This window comes from Hypanus sabinus, chromosome 11, assembly GCF_030144855.1.
Source record: "Hypanus sabinus isolate sHypSab1 chromosome 11, sHypSab1.hap1, whole genome shotgun sequence".
In the NCBI taxonomy this organism is placed as follows: Eukaryota; Metazoa; Chordata; class Chondrichthyes; order Myliobatiformes; family Dasyatidae; genus Hypanus; species Hypanus sabinus.
The window spans coordinates 81,269,771-81,290,071 of NC_082716.1; the positions used below are offsets into that span (position 1 = coordinate 81,269,771).

At 41.3% G+C, this 20,301-nt stretch overlaps 1 protein-coding gene across 2 annotated transcripts in view; it reads left to right on the forward strand.

Annotated features, from left to right (window-relative positions):
* The first annotated feature begins 2,425 nt into the window (after nt 1-2,425).
* Nucleotides 2,426-20,301, forward strand: part of LOC132402167 (uncharacterized protein C1orf21-like) — a 199,529-nt gene continuing 181,653 nt past the window's right edge. The window contains exon 1 of one of the 2 annotated variants that reach the window (XM_059984845.1): nt 2,426-2,690. The gene's annotated coding sequence lies outside the window, so the exon portion shown is untranslated. Of the gene's footprint in view, nt 2,691-2,768; nt 2,789-20,301 lie in introns of those variants that run through there. The other variant, XM_059984846.1, reaches the window with a different exon arrangement.

A 20,301-nucleotide genomic window follows, 5' to 3' on the forward strand; every position in this document is an offset into this window, starting at 1 on the left:
ATCCCTGGATGATCTCAGCATTTCTGTGGCTGATTTTTTTCAGGGCAATTCACTTGAAAAACAACAATTCCAACTAGAGAAAAGAAAAGCAATGCTCATACTGACCAATAGTGTCACTGCTGTGCAGAGAACCGCAAGGCTTGTTTTGGAAAGCAGATGGAAGTATAGCAAGGTCTTTAATTTCCAGAATTGTTTCATAATTAAAATCTGATGACAAATGAGATTTACATTGGCTTTAACAATTTGCAGAAAAACTGCAATACTGAAGGGTGGCTAGTGATGGCAATGCTGAGCTGTTACATCATTGGACCATCAGAATGTTAAAAGAAAAACTGGTCGAAATCTTTTCCTTTTAATTCCTCCCACTTTCTTGCTTGTCTTCATAATACAGTAAAACTCTGACAATTCACTATCCAACCGTTTAGAAACTGTTCACATCTGGCTCGCCAGGTGGTTCTTTGCCATGCTCCCTGACCACTCGCCGGAGACATGTTTCCGCTGTTACTTCCACACATTAGAGCGCAGGGTCCTCAACCTCCCTTTCATGTTAACTTGTCCTGTTGGTTGTGCTGCCTTAAAAAATTGCTAGGGCCTTGTTTTTCACACTTCCTTTAAATTCACCAGAAAAATACTATTCTACTGTGTATCCCTAAAGAAAAAGTGAATTAAACATTAGTTGAACCATCAAAAGTGCAACAATAATTTATAAAAATTGCTATCTAGGCACCGAGTGTTCAAGATTAACAGTTTTACTGCATCCTGATTTGATGAATACTATGTATTATTTCTTCCATTTGAACCTCGAACTAGGGATTACTATTCAAAGATAAAACAGGAATTTTCTTTTACCCTCAGAGGTTTGTAAGACTTTTTAATTTTAATTTTGATGTGAACAGAAAGGTGTCAAATGTTAGCAGAGTAACAGGAATGTAGGTTTGAGGTTGCAATTAGATTTACCGCGACTTCATTAAATGGTGGAGCAGTTTCAAGGAAGTAAGGGCTTGACTTCTGCTCCTAAATCATATATTTGCATGTTGGTGCTAATTTTGTTTGGAAATATCCACAGGAAACATAATCTCTGGACATGCTGTTGTGTGTAGTCTGTTTCTGAATCCTGACATTTTTACACCTTGCAATAATGTGCAATAATTTAATGAAACAAAATGTTTCAATGCTCTCTGCTTCAACATTCTCAATTCCACTTCATCGCTGAGGCATGTTAGGAGATATTTCTATCAGAAGCATAAGCAAACTGATAAGTTTTAAGGAGCATCTTGAAGCTAGCAAGAGGTATAAAGGTTAAAGAAGGAATGGCAGATTTCAGTGAAAGTCAAAGAAAATTGCGGATGCTGGTAATGTGGAAAAATCGTTAGGAAATACTAGAAACACACAGCAGGTCAGGCCTTTTCTCTGGAAAGAGAAACACAGTCAATGTTTCAGATCTGAGATCCTTTGATATTGGATTTGAAATATTAAGCAACATAACAAGGTACTGGAGGAACTCAGTGGGCCAGGCAGCCTCTGGGGAGGGAAAAGGAAAGTAGACATTTCAGGTCAAGACCATTCAACTGGACTGGGTTTGATTAATTACGTTTGTAAAGTTAACTCTGTTTCTTGTTCCACAGGTTCCATTTGACCTGCCAAGCATTTCCTGTTTTTAATGCCAGATTTTAATTTTGAGACAACACAGGGTGCAACCAAACCATGAATGGGGGAAGTAAATTGGGGGTGCTCAAGAAACTTTTAGGAAATCTTCAGTAATGTCCATCTCTGAACAAAATTTTGTTATTTGGTGATGTGCTTTGAGTACAAGCTCAGCACAATAGGGGCAGTGGCCTCTGCTGCATCGCTCTCCTGAAGAATCTAATACAACTGGTTTAAGTTTTGAGCATTAAGCATGTTTCCAAAGTCCTGGGCCTCTTTGATATATGTTAGTTTGGAAAGCTGAGGCAAGTAACGCAAACCAATGGTGGTGAAAGAATTCTGCAAACCAATTGGATAATGTATATGCCACAGTACATACGAACAAATAACTGCAACCAAAATGGAACTTATAATGGCAAACCATTTTTCTCAATCAAATAAATGCCACACTAAAGAATCAAGGGAATCTTGAGGAAACAGTACTGCAATTAGTCCAGGAGTTTCATCTTGGCTGCTGCTGTTCCACTAAACGGAGCCTTCGGCTTTTTTAAAAAAAATACATTGTTGGCAGCTAGCAGTATCAAAAAATTATGTAACATGCCCTGCATGTTGTCTGTAAGGAAGATATGGGGGTGGAATTGAAGTGATGCTAGTTGTTGGAATATTATCCCCCTTCCTTTTTTTTGAAAAAAGCAGAGCAAATGTTAATTTGGTTGCGGGCTCCAGTAAGTTCCAGCTTTGTCTCCATGGTTGCACGGCATTGCCCTCGCTGTGATTGGTGGTTGTGCTGTCGGCTGCTCGGCTTTGGCGCTGGTCTGCCGCCCGCCGGGCGCTGCCGCCGTGCCGTGAGCCAGGCTCAGAGCCAGCGAGAGAGAGACACACAGCCCGGGAGTCGGGACAGCTCACGGCACCCAGACCTGTACCCACACCCAGTCAGTCAGCTGCTGCCTCTTCCTCTTCCTGTCCCCTCCTCCTCCTCCTCCTCTCTGCCACACTGCAGCAGCTCTGCCCAGATCCCTCTTGCAAAAGAATAAAAGCAGTGAACGGTGAGTGTTCCTTCTATTTGGTGTGTGTGTGTGTGTGTGTTTAATATTAAACTCCTTTGTCCTGGTGGCTCGTGTGCTTTTTGCAGCCGAAGGGCTGGGTGAGTTAAGGCGTTCGCGCTGAGATTTCCTTCTCAATGTCTGGTTGCATTCGCAACAATTAATTTGCAACACTTTATCGCTGGTTTCGTGAATTCTCCAGTCTTTCCTTAGTCTAATTCGGATTCGTCTTCAAAACACGGGACAAAAAATCTTTTCGAATAGCACGCAAAATGATTCATTTTAAATTGCAGTGATTTTTTTTGTTTAATAAAACTGTTTCCTGTTGGAGCAAGAAAAAAGGAGAAAATGGTTTATTTGCTCCAAAACGGGGGAAAAAATCCCGTTTAATGACTTATTTGCACGCAGCATTAGCCCAGCTTCGGAAGTGTGCTGAGATAAATCTTTGATTTTAACTGTTAATGCACAGGTCAGAACGTTTTCAGACTGAGTTTATGTGGGAGAATATGATTTTTAAAAAAATATATGGAATTGTTTCCTGTGGGTCAGTCCTTCGCAGGCCCCTGGGAGTCGATTGCCCTGTAGTTGGTGAGAATCTTGGCAAAATGAATGTACAGTCAGAAAACTACAGGGGCTTGGACCAAAAGCTATGGAAAGAGAGGTGCACCCAACTCGAGTGAACATCTACAGAGGTTTTTTTTTGGGGGGGGGAGCAAATTGGTAAATTCACGCGTAAATATTCGTAAAACGTATTATTTCCAATACCCTCGTTTCATATTTCTACTCAATTTTATGCCAGGATGTTGGGAAACCCCATCTTCATTCTGAGAAACACGAACTACTGTAAGAATTGATGAGTGAGTCACAGTTGAATGTGTAACTATAGGTCTTTATGAGAATTACTCTACGCCTGAGGGAGTGAGTGAGGGGGGGGGGGGTTCTAACAAATTCAGTTGGTGACTGGGTGATGTGTGCCTTGCTCATTGCAAGTTCTGGCCAGATATATGACATCATCTTTCCCATGTATTGTGTGGGTAAATATAACCAATGCATCAGATGCGCCTGCAAGTTTTTTTCTGTGATGTTTGAAACTGTTTTGCTGATTATTCAGCAACTGTTAATAATTTAACTGACACGACGGATTGCACTCCTCACCTGCAATTGTTCGCCGACAGGAAACGTCCTGATTTGGGAAAACTACTGAGTTACAGAAAGCACGCTGTTGCCAAGCTCAGTCTCTCCCCCCACACCCAGTTGTATTTACAATGGTCCCCTATTAATACATAGTTGTATTTTTGTGACAATTTAACAATATCCACTTTGTTGCTTGTGCGGCATCTCCATCATTAATTAAACGTTTATACATCATGCCAATGTGTTTGTGGGTTGATTTATGGTTTCTGCTTAAAATCTCTTTGGAAATTGCGGAAGGTAGTTAAAGTATATTTTGTTTTCCTGAGTGTGGGGATCTTTAGAATTTTTGAGGTTAAAATCAGTTGTTTTCAGTTATGCATGTAGGGGAAAAAATCCTACTCGCTTTATAGATACAGAATTGTTTGGCAAATGTTAATTTGTTTACTAATCTGACACTATAAACCTGGAGTCCTTGATGTGTGATGGAGAGATGGCCACACACCTGGCTTTTCTGTTGGCTCTTGTTGCTGGTTCCCTTATCTGCTTAAGAGCCCTCTATTAGTCTAACCTTTTTAATAGCCATAATGTTGGCTTTTCTGCTGTTCAGAACCCGCAGTGACTTGTTGACTCCTGATCCAGCATGCTGCCTATGATCTTCACTTTTATGGTTGAGGCTTTAGAATGCTTAGTTCAGGGCTAACGTTTTAGAACTTGCATGCAGCATTTTTCATTTTGATCTTTAATTATGTTCTGAAGAACACCTTAACTGTTCAATTCCTGCAAGCTTGTAGTAGTAAAAATTGTTAACATTATGCATAATTTAAAAATGAATGAAAACATCTGATTTTATTTTCTTACTAGACAAGCCCGGAATTCTCGATTCATTCCTGGATAGTGACTGACAATGTGGGTGTACCCTACTATTTTCTTCCTGTTTTCCCATTCCGCAATCAGTCCTGTCAGCCTGTGCTGGGATACCAGCTCGTCAGCTTTGCCTTCCTTTCTGCTTATCCCCCTATGTGCTGAAACGTGTTCTTCCATTTGAAATGCCAGGGCTTGTCATTGCTGCCATGGCAACAAGCATCACAGATCCTTGTCAATTTGCACTGTAGGAGGAGTTCATTGAGATAGTTGCACATGGCCTGGTTTTTCGGAAAAATCCATCTCTGTCTTTTGTCTGCTCACCACAGATTCCTCTTCTATAAATTTGCTGACGATCCAACTATTATTGGCAGAATTTTAGCTGGTGGCAAGAGGGCGTACAGGAGCGAGATATATCAGCTGGTTGAGTGTTGTTGCAGCAACATCCTCGCAGTCAACGTCAGTAAGACCAAAGAACTAATTGTGGAGTTTAGAAAGGGTAGGACAAGGGAACACACAACAATCCTGAGAGAGATCAGAAATGAAAGTGAGCAATGTCAAGTTCTGGGTGTCAGTATCCCTGAGGATCTCTCCTGGACTAAACAGATCAGTCGATGCAGCTCTGAAGAAGGCATGACTGTGGTTATATTTCATTATGAGTTTGAGGAGATTTAGTATGTCACAAAACACACTTGCAAATTTCTGCAGGTTATCCTGAAGAGCATTCTAGCTGGCTGCATCATCTCCCTGTTCTAACCCCATTCTGGAGGACCTGCCTCTCATCCCCATTCTGGAGGATCAGTCCAACCCAACCTCTCACCATAACGATTATAATGGATAACCCAACCTTCGGGAGCATGTAAGGAATCAGCTCTTAGTCTCTGGTAAAGTCTTTTGGATTCTTATAGCAGAAAGCTTATAGAAAAAGAACTAAACCGTGTCTATCTAGGGCAGCGTTTCCCAACCTTTTAACGCCATGGACCAGTAGGAGTCTGTGGACCCCAGGTTGAGAATCCCTGATCTGGGGTGCTTTAGACACTTTGTTTTCTATTTCTATTTAAATATTTTTAGAGATACAGCATGATAACAAGCTCTTCTGCCCAATGATCCCACACCATCCAATTATACCCATGTAACCAATTAACCTACAAACCATGACTGGAGCATCTGGAGGAAACGTACACAGCCACGGGAATGATGTGCAAATTCCTACAGACGGTGGTGGAAGTGAACTTGGGTTGCTGGTGTTTTAATAGTATTGCGCTAACTTCAGTGCTAACAGATTGACACTGTTTCTGTTGTGTCCTATGCCTGCCTCAAACTTCAAATATTGTTTACTGTACGAATGGGAGGGGGATCCATGGCAGCCTGAACCTGCTCTTTTGCTCCTCCTTTTGCAGCTGCAAGTAGAAAGGTTGGGTAGGGATCAGCTCTGCACCTATATGAGGTATTGATCGTCCTGCTTCCAGAGGGAAAGGTCCAGCGCACATTCAGTCCTGGCACCCAATATGGGTGCAGCATCTTGTTGTGGTAGCTTGGCAGGCAAGACTACTGTGTCTCGTATACTTAATGGCATGAGGATGTGTTTGCATGACTGCTAAACTCTGCATTGTCTCATTTCACAGAATCTGGGAAATGATCCACAATGCCTTCAAAATGCAGAGTTAACATAAGGACAACATAGCAGAAAATTGCTTTTGCTCCATGTGTTTTGTTCATGCTATTTCTTTGGTTATTTTCTGTCCTGTTTAGAGTCATAACACTGTTTTGTTAAAACTGCTTTACTCTGGTATCTGTTTTCTCTTCAGATCGTGTAACTATTGTTTGTTACGGTACATCTTACTCATTGTTAGTGAATAACTGTGATCCTTCTCTACACCACAGGGGAGCAATGATTCCACAAAAATCACACTGCAGATCTGGCTCATGAGTAAACCTGGGGTTAGTGACATTAGTTGGCCATTCAGCCCCTCGAGTCTGGTCTGCCCTTGACCATAGCTCAGTGGTATCATAACTCCATTTTGCTCTGTTGCTTGAATAATCCTCAACACACTTAGCTAACAAAAATATTTCTAACTCAGTTTTTACAAATTTATTAGACCCCATCTCAATGTTTTTGATCAAGGAATTGAGATGCCTGGGGAAACTCACAGAGGAGGCATTTGGGCCTTTGACAAATCAGCTGTAGTTATATTGAATTTTTGGACAAACTCCAGTGGCCAAGGCACCCCACTGCTTCTATTCATTGTGCTCCTCTGTTAGGATCTTTATGTTATTTGATAATATCCTTGAACAACTTAGCCCTAATTCTAATTAACCCTAATTATTCAAAGATTTGGTTCAAGACTATACATAAGGACTGATGAAGGGTCTCGGGCAGAAACATGAACTGTTTATTCCCCTTCATATATGCCGCCTGACCTACTGAGTTCCTCCAGCAGTGTGTGTCTTAATCAAATCCTGTAATGGCTGCCATTTCGATCTCTGATTGACCATAAGAAGCATGGCCATGGGAGAGGTTATCCAGTCCGTCCTGTGACCCTGTCACACTGTCTTCAAGAGAAGTCAACCTTCCCTTGAAGACCAGAGCTGGCATAATCCTTCATCTCTATACTTGCTGATGTTCTAGGCCACGATGGCAACACTCGTACTCCAAACCCTTTGCAATAAAGACCTTATTGCTTGCTGTATCTCTGTGAACCATCACACTGAGATTTCTCCCTACACAGGTATTTAATAGTTTGTCATTTCAAATATTGTTTTGTTTTCCTTTCTACCAATGTGAGTAAACTCACCTTTATTCACATGGTACCCCATTTGCCTCCTCACAACCCGCTCCTATTCCTTTGTAGGTGTGTTGCAGGTCACTTACCCAGCTGTCTTTCTATTGGCAAACCTGGGCAGGTTGCAGTTAGTAATTTAATTGTAAAAGGAAGCGGAAAGCTGGCTTATCATAATTCATTATTTAAATCTTTTCATCTCAGGTATCATGGCTGCCAACATATTCTTCCTGAGGTCCAGTGTCCTAGAGAGCATCAAACTAAAACTTTTTATGTGTTACATACCTTCCATCTCTATCTCCAGCATATCTGGTTTAAAAAAGCATTGTTTTGTTATCCTATTGGGTTCTCACCAACAACATTATATATTTTGTTCCCCAAACCCCTCTGCTCCTGCTCTTCCATTCTTTCTTATAGTTTTTCATGGCCTGTAGTTCCCCAAACTTTCAGCATTGTATGTAGTTCCTTTTTTTTATTGAAAGCCCCGATCTTTTCGGAGGAATCTCGCATGGCCTGCTTCACCCATTGCATTTATTTTACAAACTCAAGACCTTTCAGCATGTAAGGAGGTTAAAATACTTTAGAAGTACAGTCTTCACTATTACACTGGAACCTATTAATGTCTTTGCCACTTTCTGCTCCCAATTGCTCTAAATCCATGTTTGAAACAGCTTTGCCAGCAAACCCGGATAGGCTGTATTCTATTTCTTCATCTGAGTCATGTGAAATACTGTTGGTTCCAATTTAGTGTAGTATGTACAGCCAACTGGAGTGTGCATTCTTTAATGCTTCATGCTCTTGTGCTTCATCACAACTTCCATGCCAGTGAGTTAGACCTCTATTTTAAAACACTTTCATTCATAGTTTCTGAGAATAGATTTATTTTCTGAAAGTTCATATTAATATTCTCTCCATGGATGCACCCTCATTAACCATGCTGGTGATATCGTTATAAAGTTGTCTTGGTGAATTCAGTGTAACCTTACAAATCCAATTTAAAGTCTCCATTTGCTTAAATATGTAGACACTGCTAATAGATGCAGGGAGAGTCCATGCACAGTCATAAGACCACCAGGTCCATACCGTTGATTTTGACCTATGTTTTAATATGCTGTCATTCTTGGTTTGTAGGAATAGATTTGCTTTCTGAAAGTTCATGCTAAAGCTCATTTAATTTCCTGGTTTTTTTTCTCTTATTCTTTCTTAATATTGAAGCAAAATGGTTGTTTCCCAACGTAAGGGAATAGAAGCTGTTCCTATATGAATGGTGCTTTATTGATATTTTGGTCTTCACCTTGCAATTTCCTCACCTTCCTACCACCTCCAGGTTAAAAGGTATCAACTGCTCTTGATGTCTGTTTTTAAGTTTCATTGTTTTTACTCTTACCGGCTTATAAATTAAATCTCCTACGTTCTGCTATTTGATTATTCAAAGAAGTTACGTTTGTCATTTGTCATCACACAAATGGAACTTCCCTTTTGAGAGTATGAATGGTGACATAAAAATTTGAATGGGAAGAGTTACTGAAGTAATTTGAGGTCACTAAAACATAATTACAAAGAACATATCCTATACATAATTAGAACAAGGTACATGGCCTTTGCAAGATTTTAAATATGTGGAGGTGTTGATCCTCAGTGCTATAACTGATTGACGAAAATCTGAAATTAATCTTTCCTTTCCGAGAGTATTGTCTATATTTGCCTAGTAATCTATAATATGTTCTATTTTATATTTGTTTTATAATCCTATTGGTTTCTGTTACCTGTACCTCTCATTCTTTTTCCTGAAGAAAAGTTGTTTATACAAGGTAGGGATCTGTGAGAGAGTTGATGTAAGACAGCGGGCATCAGATTGGCCTATTGTTTACAGTGCCCAATTTCTAATTCATCTGCAGTTGATAAAAATAACATTAGGCATTACATTTAATCTACTTCTGTTCTATTATTACTTGTTTTGTCCACACCTCGGGCCATAATTTTTGCTTCTTAATAATCTTTTTTTTAATAATCAGTTCTGCTTTGCTTTTGTGAAAGGTATTCAAGCCATATGGAGACACCAGAGAAAGCAGATGCGAGAACCTGAAGCAAAAAAATTAAACTGCTGGAAGAACTCAGCACGTAAAGTCAGAATCAGGTTTAATATCACCGGCATGTGTTGCAAAATGTTATTTTGCAGCAGTAGTACATTGCAATTCATTAAAAGCTATAAGTTACAATAAGTACGTATAAAAAGTTATATTAAATAAGTAGTACAAAAAGAGAAGAAAAAATACTGAGGTAGTGTTCAATGTCGATTCAGAAATCTGATGGCAGAGGGAAAGAAACTGTTCCTGAAGCGTTATGTGTCTTCAGGCTTCTGAACCACCATCTTGATTGTAGCAATGAGAAGAGGGCATGTTCTGGGTGATGGGGTATTTAATGATGTATGCCATCTTTGTGAGGCATCTCCTTTTGAAGATGTTTTTGATGATGGGGAGGCTAGTGCCTGTGACGGAGCTGGCTGTTTGCTGTTTTCTGCAGCTTTTCCCCTGTGCAGTGGCATCTCTATACTAGACAGTGATACAACCAGTTAGACTGCTCTCCACAGTATGTATATCTAGAAATTTGTGAGAGTCTTTGGTGACATACCAATTCTCCTCAAACTCCTAATGAAATACAGCTGCTGTTGACCCTTCTTTGTAATTGCATCAATATGATGGGCCCAGGATTGATCCTCAGAGATGTTGACACTCAGGAACATGAAACTTCTCCCTCGTTTCACTGCTGATCCCTCAGTAAAGACTGGTGTGTGTTCCCTTGACTGCCCTGTCCTGAAATCCACATTCAATTCCTTGGTCTTACTGACATTGAGTGCAATGTTGTTCTGCAACACCACTCAACTAGCTGATCTATCTCGCCCCTGTATGCCTCCTTTACACCATCTGAACTTCTGCCAACAATAGTTGTGTCCTTGGCAAATGTACAGTTAGCATTTGAGCTGTGCTTGGCCACAGAGTCGTGGGTATAGAGAGAATAGAGCAGTTGACAACACACGCATGCTTGAGGTGTGCCAGTGTTGATTGTTAGTGAGGAGGAGATATGACTGTGGTCTCAGAGTGAGGAAGTCAAAGATCCATTTGCAGACAGAGGTACAGAGACCCAGGTTTTGGTGCTTTCTGATTAGAACTGCGAGTATGATTGTGCTGATCCCTGAGCTGTAGTCAATATACAGCAGCCTAAATTAGCTATTGCTATTGTCTAGGTCAGGGGTCGGCAACATTTACCACTAAAAGAGCCAATATGGACCCATTTCCCACAGAAAAGAAAACACTGGGAGCCACAAAATGAAATAACACTGCATACAACGGGTTTTTTTTTTTGCCTTTATGCTATGTATAAACAAACTATAATGTGTTGCATTTTTGAAATTGATGAACTCCTGCAGAGAAAACGAAATTACATTTCTGCATGCAACAAAAACATTTTGAACTCCGAAAAAAAGACGTTGGGTTGAAGGTTACTACATAGGTAGCCTACCTTGGATCGAAGAATTAAAAGAAAGCGCGCACTGGCGGGTGTCAGGCATTGGCAGTTGTGATGTATATTAATAGCGATAAAAAACACGTTGTAGCGGTGTAGCGCTACACGCAGCGCTAAAATAAAGACTGCAGTCAAAGGTAACTTTATTCGAACTAAACAGCCTTGCTTTAAAGCCTCCCTCAACCCGTCCCCGTGGGCGCGGATGCTCCAAAAGACACGTACTCACAAACCCCCGTAGGCTATCTCCCTTAGTCGGAACGGTGGCTAATTGTGAGCCGGTTCGGATGTGCCAGGAAACGGTGTCTCCGCAAAGTTTTCATATTGTACAAGATCACCATAATCTTCAAATTTCGAATTACATTTCAAAAGCTAACAAACCACGGGGAGCCGCATCACAGAGATCAAAGAGCCGCATGTGGCTCTGGAGCCGCAGGTTGCCGACCTCTGGTCTAGGTGATCCAAGGTTGAGTGAGAGTCAATGAGTTTGCATCAGTTGTGGGCCTGTTGTGGCGACAGGCAAATTGCAGCGTGTCCAGATCCTTGCTTGGGTAGGAATTGATTGCAGCCATGACCAACCTCCCAAAGCACTTCATCATAGTAGATGTGAGTATCACTGGGGAATAGTTGAGGCAGCTCACCCTGTTATTGGGCAGTGGTATGGTTATCCTTGACCATTCTTGCCAGTTGGTTGGCACTGATTTTCAGAGCCTACCAAGTACACCATCAAGGCCTAATGCCTTGGGAGGGTTCACTCTCTTAAAGACATTCTCACGTCGGACTCCAAGACAGAGATCATCAGAAACTGCTGGGATTTGCATTGGTGTGGTTTTATTCTCCCCTTCAAAGCATGCATAAAAGACATTGAGCTCATCTGTGAGTGAAGCATCTCTGCCACTCATGGTGTTTTGCTTTGTAGGAATTAATTGTCTGCAAACCCTGCCATAGTTGACGTGCATCCGATTCTTTCTCTAACTTTAAACAGAGTTGTTCTAACACCCTTAAAATTGCCTTCTGTAGGTCATACTTGGACTTCTTATATAGTTCTAATCACCAATCTTGAATGTAGCCCTCAGCAGCCATGGTTCATGCATGGCTCTTGGTTTGGGTAAGTCCAATATGTTCTTGAAGGCACACACTCATCCACATGGGGTGATGTAGTCGGTGACAACTGATGTATTCATTCAGACTCAAAGATCAATCTCTGGATGTTGTCCGGCCCACAGACACAAAGGAAGTGCTCTTCCTCCTCCCTCGACCATATCTTGGTCCTCACCACTGGTGCTGTGGTCTTTAGTGTCAGCCTATACACTGGGAGTAGAAGTACAACCAGATGATCAGGCTTTCCAAAGTGCGGGCATGGGATGGCACAGTAAGCGTTCTTGATGGAGGTATAACAGTGGTCAAGTGTGTTGGCTCCTCTGATTCCACAAGTGATACTTTGGTGGTAACCGTTCAGAGATTTCTTCAAGCTAACCTGGTTGCAAACCCTCACAATGATAGGATAATCATCACGGTGCGCTGTTTCTTGAGTGCTGATTGTTTCTCAGTTCCTCCAGTGTTTGCTCGACATTGGTCTGAAGTAGAATGTACCCCACTATCAGGATGATGGCAGAAAACTACCTTGGCAGATAAAATGGACAGCACTTGACCACCAGGTGTTCCAGGTCAGATAAGCAGAACTGTGCACCAGCTTATGCACTGTGATGAATTGGTCATAAAGCATTCTCCACCTCCTTTGCCTTTAAAAGACTTAGCTGTCCTGCCATTGCAGAAAATAGTGAAGTAATCAGGCTGTATTGCTGCGTCCAAAATGGCAGGGTGACATTGGTGGAGGCAAAGAGATGGTTGATGTTCCTGAGACAGAGGCTGATAGGTACCGATGGTGGTGGAATCAATGAGTGGGAACGAAGGGCTGAGAAAGGGATAGGAGAAAGTGAACAAAGGAAGAGAGAGAACAAGATGGACCAGGTTACCTTAAACTGGAAAATACAATCTTTATAGCATTGAGTTGTCGGCTACCTAAGCAGCATATGAGGTTATTTTACTCATTTGTGTTTGGCCTCACTGTGGCAGGGGAAAAGACCAAAGACAGACAAGTCTGTGGAAATGGGAAGGAGTGTTGAAAAAAATATGTAGCTGGAAATCAAGGCCTTCATTATGAGTGGACCATAGGTGCTTTGTAATTGCTTGGTCTCGCTGATTTAGAGGAGGCCAAAAGTAAACAGGTGTAATACCTCGTTGTCCACTTGGTAGCCTACAAATCAACATCAGGCCTTTATTGAACTTTGTTCATATTTTGTATCCCTTCCTCCCCTGGCACCCTCCCTTTTTTGGTTCCATATATTGCCTACCTTTACCTCGTCCCTCCCTCTCACATCTGTATGCCAGCATTTTCTCTGCGCTCTCAGTTTTGACCAGAAATGTCAACCATTCCTTTGCCTCTATACTTGTGATTTGTATGCGAAGTTCCTCCAGTAGTTTGTCGTTTTAATTTGACTTTCCATTCACATTTGTTTTCTCTTCCTGTTCAATATCCCACGGCCAATTCAATATATCATCCCTTTCAAGTTGAGATTTAGATTTATTTATTTATTGAATAAATGATCTGTATAGATTCATTATTTGGAGATACTACCAAGGAAGGTACTCCATGCTTACTAAAGTAGAGGTGAATCTTTATTTTCTATTCTATCGATTAACCACCAGAATTATATTTGTCATACAAGTCTTGGGCAAATTATTTTTGTATGGTTTTCATTTTTCCTAATCTTTTGAATGAAATGTTGTAAATTTTTGATTTTCTGTTTATGAAAGCTTTCATTCCTGTGTTCTTTGTTCAGCCAGTGCAAAATGAACTGTCAAAATGATCCATATTGTTAATTTGGTGGGTGTTTCTTTCATTACCAAAGGGTTATATTGAAAGTGGAAATTTCCAGCTAATGCTACAAAGAGGTGACTGTGCCAGATGCTAAATTTCTTACTTTCAATAATTGCTCCCAAAGTAAGTGCCAATTGGCACCAAAGCCAGTTTTCCTTCCCTTTTTTTTTGGAAAGACATAACTTTGAGTGACACATATATCTTTTCCCAAGTGCATATGGAAATAAGATGACCACAAGTTTCCATTTGCTTCATAGACTAATTGTCCGTACTGCTGTCACCTTTGGAAGGAAGAATGTACATTAGTCGTTTTCCTGTGCGTATAAAGCAACTCTGTCTGAATTAAAGTGCCTGATAATTCTGGACTTTTGAAAGAGGGCCCTGTACCAGAGTGCATCAAATTCTTGTGGTTACATTTTGGCCATAATTTGGTGAACAGTATTTCTTCTTTCTTAGCTCCAATACCCAAGCACCTACCTAGGCTAATGCACTAGTGGTTCTGAAGAAGTATACAACTAATGAAAGTTCCCTCGTTTGACATTAGACCGAATGTTCGCAACCTGGGGTCCATGGACTCCTTTGTTAATGGTAGGGGTCCATGACATGACAAAGGTTGGGAACCCCTGCATTAGACTGAGGCCCCTGCTGCCTGTTAGGGTTGATGTAATACCGCGGTTTGAGGTTCCACCAGAACAGGTTGTCCTCTGTTGTTGTCCTCTGTGCCAGCTAAATTACATCAATGGTTACACTAAGTAATGACTGTGTGGAATACTTTGGGGTACCCTGAGGTTGTGATAGTAACCGCTGAGAATTATTTTTATATCGCAGTAGTTCAATCTTTTTATTACAGAATTCTGGAAAAAAAAATCAGGTCTTTCAATGTTCAAGGAAAATTACAAAACAAATTAAATGATCTTGCAAGTTTGTGCTAGGTAAATGTGCAGGACTAGTTTCTGTTGGTTTGTATCCGATTACACTGGCCTACAAAGATATTGCTTCCTGAATACTTCTGGGTGTATCTTATGGATTTTTGGTTTTGGATTATGAAAATCACTATGAAATTTCCCTATTACGCACCATTATTTTGAAATCAAATATATTTTTTATAATTCAAGTTGGAAAAATGATGCCAAGATTAAGGAGGGCAATTTTATTGGTCCACAAATCAAACAGGTCATCAATGACAGGCAATTCGAGAACTTCTAGTGGGACTGGAGAAAATCACATGGAAAGCATCCAAGCACATACAACTATGAAGTGCAGCGTGTCACTAAAGATTCATTTTCTGCATTCCCATTTAGACTTGCCTGTAAATGTATGATCTTCAGGTGAGAACAATAGTTTCTAAAGGAAACATGGCTAGTGAATTGCTGACATTTTTGTTTTGACCTCCCACACAACATGCTTATGTTCAGGTGTGTTGTTGGATTTGCCACGTGTCACTCAGATTACCTGAGTGCCTTTCTTGAGGAAGCAATGGGATTTTGAAAACTGGTTTGTCATGTTAGTCGTGGGTGGTTCTTGGCCAAATAGATTGCTTGGTTCAATTAGGTTACCAATTGGAAAGTAACAAAGATGGACACCAGGAAATGGTTCTGACATTCCTTGGTATGTAAAGCAAGCACACAAGAACAAACTACAGTTCTTTTATTTTGCATTAATTGTTTCTTGGTGTGAATCCCTCTTGATGCATACTCGGTCAGTTCCTGAAGTCAAGGAAACTGGCAAAAACCATTGTTAATAATTGAGGGGCGGTCCCAATCATACCAGTGACTATTTGTCAAAAAAGCTTTGTTGCCATAAAGGTCTCTGAGATTTTCTAAATGAGCCGGGGGGTGGGGTGGGTTTGACAGGGGAGGTTTAAATTACTTTTTTTGTGTGTGAAGGATGGTACAGGAACTTGGACTTCAGTTGTTACTTTCCAAGTCCTGAGATTGTCTGAAAGTCTGCAGGACCTTGTGAATGCCTTTTGAAGACTGTTATGAACAAACAGCAAATTTGCATGAAACACAAACTGGTGGTGAACAGGTTGTTTTAATGGTGGTTGAGTGGGTTACATTTCCCAGCATATTGCAAATGCTACAGTGTGTCTTTTCTTCCCCAATTGGGAATGTAGATGGGGCCTTGGTTTGGAAAAAGTACCTGTGACAGAGCAAGATGCTAGTAGACATTGCCAACCTGTGTTTGTCAATAAAGTATGCAATACTTGCAGGACCATCTCTGTGAGGCTTTGTTTTCTTTCCACAAGTGTGGCTGAGATTGGATTCTTGCCAGCATGTGAATAAGTCCTGCATTTCTCTGCCAGAACTCAGCATGGAGAAAGATTGATTAATCCTGTGCTGGAAGAGGGAGCCATGCCAACAGGTCAAGGAGTTGCCACGGCTGTATTTAAAGTATTGCTGCTGATTCAAGGATGAGTTCTCAAAAGCTTGTTCGGGCATTTAGACTAAGTGGCTACTGAGTGGCACGGCGGGACAAATGTATTACCTAGATTAATAATGAGATAACCAGAACTGGATTGTTGAGTGTGAGATAACTAGCTCTTGGTAAACAGGCTGCAGTAAATCTGAGCAACTGGAATAAAGAGCTTCAATCTATAAATTCATCAATGACACAGCTGTGTTGGCGCAATCTCAAATGGCAACTAGGAGACGTATAGGAGTGAGGTTGGCTGGTCGAGTGCTATTGCAACAACAACGACCAACGTCAGTAGGACCAAGGAATTGATTGTGGACTTCAGGAAGGGTAAGTCGAGGGAATACACATCTATCCTCACGGAGGGGTCAGCAGTGGAAAGGATGAGCAGCTTCACATTCTTTCAACATCTCTGAATATCGATCCTTGTACCATGCTATTGATGTAATTACAAAGAAGGCATTCCTGTGACTAGATTTCATTAAGAGCTTGAGGAGCGAACTGACTGACTCCGTGACTCTGGCTTGAGGCCATCAGCTTCTGGACTGTCCTTGGCGGCTTGTGGATGTGGACTCTCCTTCAGGGACTCTGCAGTTTGTTGTTTAATGTAAGTGTGTTATTTGCTCGCTGCTTGTTTTTTGCACAATTTTTTTCTTTTTTTTCAGGCGTTGGATGTTTGGTCCTTGTGTAGAATTTTTCTTTAAATGGGTTCTATGCTGTTGGTTTGTAGATGCCTGTGGGAAGACGAATCTCAGGGTTGGAAACTGTATAACATTGATAATAAATATACTTTGAAACCTTGACATTCGGTATATCTCCAAAGACCAGCAAGTTTCTATGTATGTACTGTTGAGAGTATTCTAACTGGTTGCATCACCATCTGCTGTGGGGCACCAATGCACAGGATTGGAAAAAGCTGCAGAGGCCAGTTCCATGATGGACACTAGCCTTCCCATCATTGAGAACATCTTCAAATGGTGATACCTCAAGAAGGTGGCATTCGTCATTAAGGAGCCTTGTCATCCAGGACATGCCCTCGCTCATTACGCAGATTCAGGAGCCTGAAGATGCACACTCAGTGTTTTAAGAATAGCTTCTCATTTTCCACTACTTAATCATCTAGAGTAACTTTTATATATTGCACTTTACTGCTACTACAAAACAATAAATTTCACAACATTTGTTAGTGTAAATAAACTTGAATTCTGATTCTGCTCCTGATGGCTAGTCTATATTTGTGCACTCCTGGTGGCATCGGAACCTGTGCAGCAGTGATTCCTTGCAGCCTTCAGTTTCTTCTGCTTGGTTAACAAAGGAGACGTTGCTGCTAAGGTCAGCAGAAGCAGACCATTTGGCTTTGGCCCTTGAAATGAGTGATCTGCAAATACATCTCAGAGCGTGGTATAGGCCACACTTCAGTACAGCTGGAAGAGCCACTGTCTCACAGGGCCAGAAATCTAGGTACAATCCTGACCTCTGTCTTCTGTGTGTAGTCTGCAGTCTCTGTGGCTTTCCTCTGGGTGTTTCGATTTCCTCCTGCATCCCAAAGCAAGTTGCTCCTGGTGTGTAGTAAGTAGTAGAATCTATCGGGTTCTGTTGCTAGAATGTACAGAGAGTGAGATTGATGTAGTTGGTGAGGACTTGGTGGGATAAAGAGTCTGATCCCATACGCTGTCTGTGATTTTAATGCCTCTGTTGTAGGGCTGGAGTTGATTAAAAGTCCGGCTGTCAGTACACTGAAGGCCCTTTATTGGATTTGAATGAACATGGATTGGAGTTTCAGAAATATGAGAATCCACAGCAACGCACACAAAATGCCCAGAGTCTGCGAAAATGTCACCTGTCACCTGCCACCTTGTATTTCTTTCTCCCCTCACCTCAGCTTATAGCTCAGACTTCTCATCTTTCTTTCCATCCTGCTGAAGGGTCTCGGCTGGAAACGTTGACCGTTTACTCTTTTCCTAGTTGCTGCCTGGCCTGCTGAGTTCCTCCAGCATTTTGTGTGTGTTGCCACAGATTGGAGTTTATTAGAGTTGGGTAACTCTGTTGTCCCCGTCAACTGAGTACTAAATTTTCTGGCTACTATTGTAGGATTTGAACTTCTGCTGTCACATCACGATCCGGGCTGGTGTCTGGTTTAGTTGTTCACTACGATGCTACTGTAACGTGTCAGGGTCTCCTATACAATACAGTAGCAGACCCTTGGCACACCATGTCAGACTAACTAAGCAAATAATGTTTCGTTAAACTAATTTCTTTTGATTGCCTATGGTTGGTATCTCAGAACCTCGTAAACACCTCTTCTGAATTTGCTTTCACCCCCACCTTGGCACTTTTCTGGCACCTGTGCGCTCTTTGTTTAGAAAAAAATAAATCAACTTGCCCTGCACAACCTGTTTTGAAATCCTACCCTCCTCCCACGTGAAGTGCATTCAAGATTCAAGATTATTTATCGTTATTCTTCAGTTCACTAGTGTAAAGGATCTGATGTAGTACAAAAACACAATAAGTATAAAGAACACAGAAATACAAAAAAAACCTTCAAGATAAATATAAAAGCAATCCTATAAACATACTGTTCCGTAACTGTCATGCACATAGACAGTACATACATAAAGTGATGCTAGGTTATGTGTAGGTAGTGTTGGTGGGATGGGTTAATGTTTGGAGATGACTTGAGGGACTTCATTGTTTCCCTATCTATTGTTCCTGGGTGCATGTTGTGTAGCCTCTTCTCTGGGAGTGGGAGAAGCAGGTTGCGTGTGATCCTTCGTGATATTACTGCTCAAAACATTTCTGTATATATGCCCTTTAGTATAAGATATTTCAATCCAGTCATAAAGATATCAGCTGTCTATGATATCCGTGCTTTTATGACATCCTGTCAGGTGTCCCTTCACCCTCCACTGCTCCAAAAAAAAGCTCAATCTCTCATTATAGTACATTCTCTGTAATCCAGGCAGAGTCCTGATAAACCTCTTCTATACCCTCTCTAAGGTCTCCACATTCTTCTTCAAGTGAGTCACAGAATTGAATGTAATAATTCAGATGCTGCCTAATGAGAGTTTTATAAAAATGTAATATAACTTAATGGCTCTTGAACTCAATGCCTCGACTAATAAAGATAACTATGCCATCTGCCACCTTGCCACTTTTGGGACTATCAGGGAGCTTTGAACTTCGACGCTAAAATGCCTCTGTACTGTTCAGCTGAGAAATAGGGCTCTCGGTTTATGGAGGCAGCAGGAAAAAGAACTAGTGCTTTCTAAGATTCAAGATTGTCATTTCTAGTATACAAGTATAAAGGAGAACAAAATGATTGTTACTTCAAGCAAAAAATCAATAAGGTAAAGAACACATTAATAAAAACCTATAAATATATAAGGTCGCTTATATATATTGACTGTATGTCCACAAAGTGATGCTAGGCTCAGGAGCGTCTGTACATGAAATGACTGACAGGAAATGGTGGTTGGAAGATGTGGAGGTGTGAGAAGTGTTGATCAGACTTGCTGCTTGTGGGAAGTAACTGTTTTTGTGTCTGGTGGTCCCGTTGTGGATGCTATGTAGCCTTCTCTCTGATGGGATGGAACAAACAGTCCATGAGCAGAATGGGTAGGATCCTTCATGATGTTACTAGCCTCTTTCTGGCACCTTACTGTATGTACGTCCTTGACGGGAGTTTTGACTACCCATTGTTGGGCCTTCCTGTCTGCCATAGTGCAGTGTCCACTGTGAAACTGTGCAGAGTTTCCACTGCTATGCTGCTAATATAAAGAGGTGTGTGAGTGGTGCAAATTCTCCTGAAGCCAATAACCATCTCCTTTGTGTTGTTGACGTTGAGCAAGAGGTTATTTGCCTGGCACCAGGCCTCAAACTCTTCCACCTCCTCTTTATAGGTGGACTCATCATTGTTAGTGATGAGCCCCCAGCACTTTTGTCTTTGGCGAACTTGACAATGTGATCACACGGTTGATTGGCCATGCAGTTCGTGTGTGAGTATGGTGTATGTAAGTGGGCTCAG